Source organism: Capra hircus, chromosome 4 (assembly GCF_001704415.2).
Source record: "Capra hircus breed San Clemente chromosome 4, ASM170441v1, whole genome shotgun sequence".
NCBI classification, from domain to species: Eukaryota; Metazoa; Chordata; class Mammalia; order Artiodactyla; family Bovidae; genus Capra; species Capra hircus.
Genome location: NC_030811.1, coordinates 106,070,969 through 106,082,755, shown reverse-complemented (window position 1 = coordinate 106,082,755; position 11,787 = coordinate 106,070,969). Strand labels below are relative to the sequence as shown.

Sequence of the window (11,787 nt, the reverse complement as noted above, 5' to 3'; positions counted from 1 at the left end):
CTCCCTCATCAGTTGCTCCTGAAAACCTTGCTGTCTCAATATGCCCGTCTCCTTGTCTTCATAGAAACTTCATAGAATCTTCATAGAAACTTGCCTGTTCAGCGCTCAATCATTCTTCAGCCTCAACAAGCTCTTCCTACCATTCACTCAGGGCCGACCTACGTGCTCCCTGAGAGGGGATGGCATTTCTCTTTGCCTTCCTTTGGCTAAAGCTTTCTCTTTTGGGTCTTGTACCTATTTGAATATTTATAAAGCTGTGAATTCTCTCTCCACAAAAGTACACACAATTACATATCAGATGGTAAAGAATCTGCATGCAGTGTAGGAGACGTAGGTTCGATCCCTGGGTTGGGAAGATCCCCTGGAGAAGGAAATGGCTGCCCACTCCAGTACTTTGGCCTGGAGAATCCCATGGACAGAGGAGCCTGGTGGGCCACAGTCCATGGGGTCCCAAAGAGCAGATACACGACTGAGCAACTATCACTAACATTTTCAGTAGCTTCTGGATTCTGTAAAATTTATTCACAGCACTCATTGAGAATATAAGTCCTAGCTCTAGAGACCATTTCAGGTAATTGTTGACTCCTGTATGCTGTATTTTACTTTATTATTATTTTTTTTTTGGTAGAACTCAATCTCAAATGCAAAACAAAATCCTGACGTAACCACATGTCTACGTGTGCTTAAGGTGTGTGCTTTCACTGCCACTGCTCCGGGACGCCTACACTGCTATGATTTTGCTTAGGTCCACTGGCTGGTCTCCAACTTCATTCCCTGCGTTTAGGCCTTCATAATTTCTCACCTGGTTTATCATGTATGTCCTCCTCACTTATCTTGGTTCTTACCCTTCCTCATTCCATGTTCCACTTTGGCTTCTAGAGTGCGCCTTGTAAAATAAAATTCAGACGTCTTTCCCTTGATTAAAACCATTCAAGGGACCATCCCTGGTGGTGCAGTGGCTTAGACTTCCGACCTCCCAATGCAGGGGGCCCAGGTTTGATTCCTCATCAGGGAACCAGATCTTAATATGCCACAGCTAAGAGTTCACCTGTCGCAGCCACAGAGCCTGCACGCCATAACTAAGAGCCGGTGCAGCCAGATAAACAAACGGGAAGAAACCAGCCCAGGATGTATTGTGCACGTGTGACCATCAGTCCTTCACAGATCGAAGTGTAGAGATTTGATCAATGTGTAAAATCTGTTTGTGCTCCGACTGAGAGCATACGGTGGGGCAGTCAGAACGTGAGCTGAGAGCGTCGTGTGATTCAGTGGAGCTGGTGGAGACCTTGCTGTGACCCTAACATCAAGCCAGGATACATGAAAGGCCATGTGTTTCCTGAAACTGCAGTTCCTCTGAGTGAGTAGGAGACATTCTACCTTGATGGGCCACACGGTGCTGATGGATGATCAGAGTTAGGCTCTGGTAGAGGAGATCTGGGCTTCCCTTGTAGCTCAGTCGGTAAAGAATCTGCCTGCAGTGCAGGAGACCCAGGTTCAATCCCTGGGTTGGGAAGATCCCCTGGAGAAAGAAATGGCAACCCACTCCAGTATCCTTGCCTGGAAAATCTCATGGACAGAGGAGCCTGGTGGACTGCAGTCCATGGGGTCGCAAAGAGTCAGACACGACTGAGCGACTAGCACACACACACACAGAGGAAATCAACCCTCAGTATTCGCTGGAAGGACTCATGCTGAAGCTGCGATACTTTGACCACCTGATGCAAAGAGCTGACTCATTGGGGAAGACCCTGACGCTGGGAAAGACTGAAGGCAGGAGGAGAAGGGGGCAACAGAGGATGAGATGGCTGGATGGCATCACCAATTCAATGGACATGAGCTTGAGCGGACTCCAGTAGATAGTGAAGGACAGGGAAGCCTGGCATGCTGCAGTCCATGGGGTCACAAAGAGTCTGGACACGACTTATAACTGAACAACAACAAACTCTAAAATAGTTTTCTGTCCAAATCTCTGCACATTGGGATTGTTCATTCTTATAATCTTCTGTACTCTTGTAATAGATGAGAACAAGGAAATACTTGAGTTCTATTGAGGCAAGGCTTACAGTTTTTTTTCCTCCTAACATTTCTAAAATACACAAAACACATGAATTTCTTAGACCCCCCAAGACAAGAATTTAAAGCATGGCTGGGGAGCAGGAGTGAGGCAGGGAAGGAAAGGACCACTCAGTACATTAGTGAGGGGGTAACTGCTATGGGCGCCTGGACTGCCTGCTGGGGCCTTTTAGGGGGGGAACAGAAGCAAACCTGAGAACCGTCTCTCTGAGGGTCTGCGGAAGCAGGAGTATTTTCTCAACAACACCCTTCCTTCACTGTTGCAGAGGTGCCTTGGGGCACTCCTGGGCACTTTTGAGCTGGTACTTTTGGTCCCTTTGGCAGGCAGAAGATGATGTTTTCACCACCAGCAAAAGCCCTCAGTTAGACAAAACTCACTTTAAAATGTGAACTAATTTACAATTACAATTTTGAATAATTATGGCACTTATTTCCTTAGAATATGGGCCTCCCAGGTGGCGTTAGTGGTAAAGAACCCACCTGGCAAAGCAGGAAACGTAAGAGACGTGAGTTTAATCCCTGGATTGGGAAGATCCCCTGAAGGAGGGAGTGGCAACCCACTCCAGGATTCTTGCCTGGAGAATCCCATGGACAGAGGAGCTTGGCGGGCTCCAGGCCACAGATAGGGTCACAAAGAGTAGGGCACAATTGAACCGACTTAGCACAGCACCACAGAATATAAATACTGTTTTCTTCGTATATTCGCACACACACTGCTGTATGTCTTCACGTAGTTTTTAAACATGATGTCACCATGTCGTTTTCCATTCAGGTCGCTACCATAGACTCATGGAGTGTTGAAAAGCGCTGGCTTGAAGACTGGCAATCAACCCACTAGCATGCCATTCAGGTCCCTCGTGTCTAGCCCCAGCCTGGTCATCCCCCTCTATGACCTGTCCTCCGGTGCTTTATGGCCCAACATAGCAAAACCCGTATGGTGCTGTTTAACGCTCCTGGGCCAAAATTTTAACATGCTGCCCCTCTCCCGGGACTGGTTCTCTCTGCTTTGTTGACTTCATCTTCCAGTCCCGTATTTAGTCATCTTATCTTTTGTGCAGTCTTGTCTGGCTGTCTGCCTCCCAACAGTCACTCCCTGCCTCGCCCACAACTCCATCCTGAATGCACTTTTTTGGCATGTATCTCGTTTTTCTGTAGCTACTGATTTATATATGTCTCCTCCAACAGACTACACCATTGTCCATATATTATGAACATATATATACCCCCATCACCTACCATGAACTTGACATATGGTAGGTACTTAATATTATGTAACCAAGTTGAACTGTAATTTGTGCATCTTTGTAACATGTTGCACTGCTGCTTATAAAGTCAAGGGCAAAAGAAATAACATAGGCAAGCAAATCTTTATTTTTTTTCCTGCTCTGTTGAAGAGTTTGGATTTTATTGTAAAAGCGAAGGAATGCCATTGAAGGAGAGGAGGCCCATGATTCAATTCGCATGTTAAATATATCACTCTGCTATGCTTCTATTTTGATACTAAAGAGAGCATTGTTCATGGGTACTGAACCATTTATACCATACGCATTATGCAAGAACAAGTCCACATCATTAAAATCTCCAAGGATGACTGGAAGGAAATTTAAATTTAAGTCAGACAAAGGGTTTAGCCTGTCACGTTCATATTCTCCCATGTGTGAATTTTCTATTGGGAAATCATAACCTTCCCAAAGTAACATTTCAGCTAAAACAAAGAAGTATGTCTTTTAAGTCTTTGTCAGGAAACCTAATGGAAGTTCACAAGGTAAAAGGTATACAATGTCCTAATGATGCACTTTCTGGAAGTTAAAAAAGGTCAGCGTTCTTTTTCCTGTGTGTCATCATCGGGGCCTCTGGCAGGCTGCACCAGCTGGGGAGCTGAACAGTGGGGCGATGGCCTGATCCAATCTTCCCAGCCCCAGGAAGGCGAACCTCCCTCCACAGTGATCCTGAGGCCAGATGGTGCCTCTTGATCCTCCGTGTCTACCACCACCTGTCCAGCAGTGCCCACTCCAGGACCACCTCTGCGTGGACAGCTTTCTTGAGCTCTTGTCTGCTAGCATTTACCTGGGCTGAGACATTTCTACTACCACATCGCCTGGACCACATGACACTGACTGGGATTTCAGAACGAAAACCACTCTTTCAAGAAAACGTACATTAACAGACTTTTAATATATTTACCAACTACTCATGTAGCAATGTGAACCTAATTTCAGGGGCCCTGTTTGGGGACTTTCTAAAGCAGCAACAAGGAGAGGGACAGGAGTCAGATCCGCTGCTGTGTGACCCTGGCATGCTCACTTCTCTGACTCCAGTTTTGTTACTAATGTTTATAATGTGAGGATAGTGATACCTGCCATACGGGGTTTTTAAAGACTTTAGAGATGGGGTATATATAGTGCTTGGCACGTAACAGATGCTAAACTAAAAGTGAAAGTTGCTCAGTCGTGTCTGACTCTTTGGGACCTCATGGCCTATACAGTCCATGGAATTCTCCAGGCCAGAATACTGGAGTGGGTAGCCTTTCCCTTCTCCAGGGGATCTTCCCAACCCAGGGATCGAACCCAGGTCTCCCGCATTGCAGGCGGATTCTTTACCAGCTGAGCCACCAGGGAAGCCCATGGTAAACTAATGATACCTTTTATTGCTTTTTATTTGCCACTTCGGCCTCTGGTCGCACTATTCGTAAGGAACCTGCCTTCCAATGCAGGAGACATAAGAGACACGGGCTCAGTCCCTGGGTCAGGAAGATTCCCTGGAGGAGGAAATGGCAGCCCACTCCAGTATTCTTGCCTGGAGAATCCCATGGACAGAGGAGCCTGGCGGGCTATGGTCCATGGGATTGCAAAGAGTCAGACATGACTGAAGTGATGTCACATGGTAATGTATGGAGTTAATAATCTTTCCAATCATGAGTGAATTAGTTAGAGCTACAATATCCTTGTTCTCTTTTGTGTATTTATTCCAGCATCCATTTAGTTATTCTTTTTAAATTTTTTTTCCACAAATAAGCCATCCCTCCCCAAAGGGAGATGTCAGAATTCGAGATGCAAGCTTCCTTTGCAGTTAAGGTATGTGATGGAATACTGTCAATGGGGCTTCCACTTTTTGCTGGTACAGGTCACAGGAACAGTAGTAGTGGTGCTTTTCTAGTGCTTGCAAGGTTGAGTTTCTAAGGCAGAAACAGCCCTAGTGAAAGAGCTACAGTGGTTGCAGTAAAGTCAAGTTCCTGGTGTTAATAACATTTAGTGGTGTGATTTGAGGCTTTGTTTTTTAACCTTAAGACTCCTCCACTTAGTATCCTATATCTGCTTTATATTCCAGAGAAGATTCTGGTATATTCTGGGTTGTTTGTTTTGTTTTCAAGTGAACATTTTTATTTGAAATTACTTTAGATATATGGAGAAGTTGCAAAGCAATTTGCAAGGTTAGGGAACATTCCACAAAATCATTCTCTTCTTATACCATTTGCAAGCTCAGAGCTCCCCAAGACTATCCTCAGTTTTTATATTCACTAGAAAGAGGCATAGAACTCACTGAAATGACTCTCAGCTACAGTGTGTTACGTGACAATGATACAGATTAAAATCAGCCAAAGAAAGATGCATGGAGCTTCCTACTGCCCTCTTGTGGAGTTTTGAATAGTTAACATTCCTGGCAACAATGTATGCCAACACACAGAAAGGACTGCTAACCAGGGAAGCCCACCAGAGCGTTGGTGTCCAGAAGCTTTATTGGTCATGTAGACCTGGTTGGCTGTACATATGGCTGACCTCAGTCCCCAGCTCCTGGAGAGGCTGAGCTAATATCATGGGACCCAAAGCACCGACCCTGAATCACACTGTTAGACTATCTTGGAGACTTGAAACCCCCAGGTGGGCAAAGACATTTTTATTAGGTAGGATATTCTCCAGACCTCTTTGAGCAAGGGTGAATTCTTTACAACATACACATCTAAACAAAAGTTTAAATATACCTCACATCAGTCTGACAAGAAGCCATTCTTTGTAGTAGCTACCATTTAAATACCTTATATATTCCAGGATATTTACAAGCACGATTTCTAATCATTGCAGCAATATTTTAAAGTAGCTGTTATAGTATTTTAGAGATGAAATAGGAATATTTTATAGAGAAGAAGTATAAATATGTCCAAAGTCATCAAGATAATAAAGGATAGAGTCTTATTTCAGAAACAGCCTTGACGCCAAAGTCTTTTTCTCTTTATTTCATCGCAAGGGCTCCTATGAGGCTCTGGCTTTTACTCTGTGATACGAGACATTTACCCTGGACTCTACAAAGTGTAGACAAGACTGATGACTGTTTCTCTCTCCAATAAACTTTGATTAGACGTGCATGTTTGGGGGACCAGACTGCAAACGTGTATTATCCACATGCATATGAACATTCCTTAAAAGACAAAAAGTAACCAACATGTTATTACAAATAGCATTGGTGCTGTGCTTAGCTGCTCAGTCCTGTCTGACAATTTGTGACCCCTTGGACTATAGCCTGCCAGGCTCCTCTGCCCACGGGATTTTCCAGGCAGGAATACTGGAGTGGGGTGCCATCTCCTACTCCAGCAAATAGCATTAGTATATTGCAAGGTCCTACTCCTGTAATTTTTACTATGGCTTTTCTTAAGCTTATCAGAATCTCATTCCTTTCTCCCTTCACAAGCTTCAGTTAAAAGGTTGCTGATAGCACTTAAAATGTTCCATGTTCATCCCTTGTCAATAAGTAAATCTGATTTCCTATCTCCTTTGAAAAGGGCATCAACTTTTCAATGTGCTTGTGTGGGATTTGTGTAAGTTCAGAGCTCATTTTTAATTCTTATTTTGTTTCAGAGAGAAGGGAAGTTTGGCCCCTTCTGCACCTCATCCTGCCTCAGGATCTGGAAGTGCAATCTAAGCCCTTCACTCAAAGGAGGGGCAGGCAAGGTGATGCTGCCAAGGCTAGTGCTGCTGGGGAGCCGAGATCTCAGTGTTAGGTGAGTAATTCTAAGTACTGAGCATCAGGCGCTGCAGGGAGCTGGTAATGGGGTGAAACAAATAACAGATCAGACAAAAAGAACTCTGTCCTCCACAATTAAAGTAGATTTAAATAAACCTGAGCCAGGAAGGCTGACAGAGAAATATTTACATGCACACATTTCTAAGGAAATAGCATTAAATTAACTCCCAGCCACTGCATTTGAAAATGAGAATGCAGGAGCATGATGTTGTTGGGTAGCAATATTAATAACAGCAGTAACAGCAGCTACTACTTACAAAGAGGTTCCTGGGTGGCAAGTGTTGTATGAAACACAGCACATTATATCATTTGCTCCTCACGGTAACCATGAGACAGAAATGATTACAGTCTTGATCTGTAAATTGAGGACTGGAGATTTATAGAGATTAAGTAACTTGCCCAAAGTTACACAATTGCTAAATGATGGAAACAGAGTTTGAGTCAAGGAAGTCTATCTCAAAACTCATGCCTTTAACCACTAATTCCTCTGATGAGGAACCCATAGCCAATAATGGAACCATAAGAAGAATCTGTCCTTCCACCAGGAAAATCAAAATACAACAGACCTTGAACTTTCCAGACTGATTTTCCTTCTCTGTCTCTCTCTTCCCCTCTGTCTCTCCCTTCCTCTCTGTCCTTCAGAACGTCACACTGACTTTGGTTCGGGTTCAGCACATGTCACAGAAATTGGGAGTGAAAAGTGAGATTGATGAGAAAACATATCAATACAGGTATCTTCCTGTACAACCCTGCCCCCAAGTTCCTGAAGGGTAGATGAGAGAGAAGCAGGCCTAAAAAGTGACAGGCTCGTTCTGAAGAAATAGGATGCATCATCTGGGAAGATGGGAAGTCTTACAGCTTGTGTTGATATGCCGTAAGAGAGCCACCTTCCTCATAGCCTTTAGGGACCTCAAACTTAACTGTGTCCTTCTCACACAAGAGCAGATATATTAATGGGAAAAGCCAGACACTGTGGCATCATAACAGTGCAATTTAGGAAAACAATTTAATGAATCACACACCCCAAGTGATAGAGCAGCTAAATGTATAAGGCAACCAGTATTAGATCTGCAAGATAGGTTGGCAGAAGCACAACCATAGTGAGGGACTTTAATGTACATATTTTCAGAATAAGACAACTGTATTGGAAAAAAAAAATAAGCAAGGATGTAGAAAAATAGTAGTAGATAGGCATGGAATGGCTTGCGAGTGGTATGGCCATAAACTGATTCCAGGATCCAAAGCTGATGCTTTTCCCTTTATATCCTAAAAGCCTGAACTATGAAAGGGGAAAAGGGTGATTGGATATAAGAGAATTTCTGGAAGCAAGAATGGCATTTTTTTTTTTTTTTTTTTTTACTTCTTTGATTTGTATAATGGAAGAGGAAAAACTGAATAAGCCTTTGAGGTTCACTGCAGAAAATAGTGACTGTCTTCAGTTATTAAGTAGAAAAAGATTCAGTAGCAGTAATCAATGCTTTGAAAATCACAGGAAGCCAGAAGACTGGAATCTAGCCTAGGTCTCCAGAAATCACTCCCAGATCCCACATCTGACCTACTAGGGGACTTACTACTACAGAGGCCATCCCTGGAATCCCTGAGTTCAAAGACACAGCACCATCTAGGCTAGGTTCATGCCAGCAATGCTGCGTCCATTGTGGCTGGGCACCAGAATCCAGAGCCTGACTGCTGCGACCACCAGAATTTCTTGTTAATTACACAAGGAGTTGGACACTGGATGCGGGTGTAAGTTGTGCAGAAACTCACGTCTCTATAACTTTGATTTGAAAAAATAAGATAGCCAAAAAGGGTGTCCTCTAATCCTGGGTGTGTACCTCCAATTGGCAGAACCTAATCAGTATTCTGAGCCATGGCTCCAAAGGAATCTGAAAAATGTTGTTTTTCCACCTTTGTAGGCAAATTAAAAAACAAAAAGGCATCTGATATGGATGCCTACTGTCATTATCTTTATTCAACATAGTCTTAAAAGTCCTACCTGTAGCAATCAGGGAAGAAAAAGAAATAAAAGGAGTCCAGACTGGAAAGGAAGAAGTATAACTCTCACTGTTTGCAGATAACATGATTCTATACCCATGCACTTATGGTCAAGTAATCTATGACAAAGGAGGCAAGAATACATGGTGGTAAAAAGCCAATCTCTTCAACAAGTGGTGCTGGGAAAACTGTACAGCTACATGTAAAAGAAAGAAGTTAGAACATTCTGTAACACCATATGCAAAAATAAACCCAACATGGATTAAAGATCTAAACATAAAGCCAGATACTATGAAACTTGTTGAGGTAAACATAGGCAGAGCACTCTTTGGCATACGTCATAGCAATAATATTTTTTTGGATCTGTCTCCTAAAGCAAAAGAAATAAAAGCGTAAACAAACAAATGTGACCTAATTAAACTTAAAAGCTTTTGCACAGGAAACCATCGACAAAACAAAATGACAGCCTTCCGAATAGGAGGAAATATTTGCAAATGATGTGACCAATAAGAGATTAGTATTCAACTTATATAAAAAGCTCATATAGCTCAATATCAAATGAACAAAAAATCTGATTAAAAAATGTGTAGAAAATTGAATAGATATTTTTTTCCAAAGAGGAAATGTGAAATAGAAATCAAAACCACAATGAGATATTACTTTACACTTGTCAGAATGGGTATCATGAAAAAGAACACAAATAACGCATGTTGGCAAGGATGAGGAGAAGAGGGAGCCCTTGAATACTGTTGGTGGGAATGTAAATTGGTACTGCCGCTGTGGAAAACAGTATGGGAGTTTCTCAAGAAACCAAAAATAGAACTACATTAGTGAGTGAGTGAAGTCGCTCAGCCGTGTCCGACTCTTTGCCACCCGTGGAGTGTAGCCCACCAAGCTCCTCCGTCCATGGGATTCTCCAGGCAAGAATACTGGAGAGGATCTAAATGTAAGACCAGAAACTATAAAACTCCTAGAGGAGAACATAGGCAAAACACTCTCCGACATACATCACAGCAGGATCCTCTATGACCCACCTTCCAGAATTTTGGAAATAAAAGCAAAAATAAACAAATGGGACCTAATTAAACTTAAAAGCTTCTGTACAACAAAGGAAACTATAAGCAAGGTGAAAAGACAGTCTTCAGAATGGGAGAAAATAATAGCAAATGAAGCAACTGACAAACAACTGATCTCAAAAATATACAAGCCATTATACTTCTATTAAAAAATAAAACTAACAAAAATAGTCAATAGCAAAGGCACAGATATTTGTTAAAAATTACTTAAATTTCTTTTACTACATGTAACATTTTAGCCTCTGTTAGTGGGGAAAAAAACAAAAAAGGACATTATAAATAGATAAAAACAAAGATCAGGAGATTTTGCCCAAGGTCATGTTAATGCACATAATAATATAGATCAAATATATAAAGCAACAATGAATAGATCTATGGGGAGAAAAAATAAATAACCATTCTTGATTAGAGGCTTTATACAGCCTTGTTAGAAAATGATAGAACAGTAAATCATATGAAAAAATTGAAAAAAATTAAATTTTCTGCTAGTTTTCTGCCATGAAATAATTTACACATATCACAAGATTTATAATACACATCAACAGCAAACTGGTTGAATATCACCAATTCAAAGTCTGTCTTAAGACTTGTTAGTTATTGAAATGTCCTAAAATCTTATACTCCTATGTATAGTTTAAAAAAAAAAACTTGAATGAAGTCACAAACTTGGTAACAATTTAAAAAATATATGACTTACAAAGAATGAGACATGAAACTGAAAGAAAAAATTTCTAAACTATAAATTAAAAAAATTTTACTATAAAAAGAGACTGAATTAGCATTATATTATTCTATAAAATATTATAAAATTATTTTCATGTGAGTATGTGTTCAATGAATGTGAAGTCAAAATGTATAGAGGTGTGCTGTGTAGTTAGTTGATAAAAGCATTGTTATCTTTCTGGATTTGTTTTTACATCATTCATATTGTAAAGTTTAAAACACGTTATTTATTTTTATTTTGTTCTCATTCTAAATCAATTTGCTTGAGTACTTAACTCTTTATGTGTAATCTTATATTCTTTTTCTAAAAGATAGTTCTCTAAGTTAAGCATATGCTTCAGGCCCCACGAAACGTGAATCTGCTCCTTTTTTCCCAAAGAGCACACTAGTCTTAAATGAATAAAGTTTCTAAAACCCTATTGAACTATATCGATCAGTAAATGAAGAGCTGTCATATTAATATGTGGCCAACTTAATATTGTTTCCAAATAAATTCTTTCAAAATTAATCTGCACATTTAGAGCGATTGAAATACAAATATTCTGAATGTTATGTAACATTCTGGATGGGAGAGGGGTCTGGGGGAGAATGGATACATGTATATGTATGGCTGAGTCCCTTTGCTGTTCACCTCAAACTACCACATCACTGTTAATTGGCTATACCCCAATACAAAATAAAAAGTTTATAAAGTTTGGGGGGAGAAAAAGAAATACAAATATTGTGGAATTTTTCTTTCTGAATTTGACTGATTTGATTCTGAACTTGTTATTTGTCTCAGTCAAGATATAGTCGGAAATTTAAAACCACACCAGTTATATAGCAGAGGTAAGTTCAGTTCAGTTCAGTTCAGTTCAGTCGCTCAGTCGTGTCTGACTCTCAGCGACCCCATGAATCACAGCAC

General features: G+C 41.2%; 1 pseudogene; it reads left to right on the top strand.

Moving 5' to 3' along the window:
• The window catches only part of LOC102185057, a 109,407-nt pseudogene continuing 102,743 nt past the window's right edge, over positions 5,124–11,787 (top strand).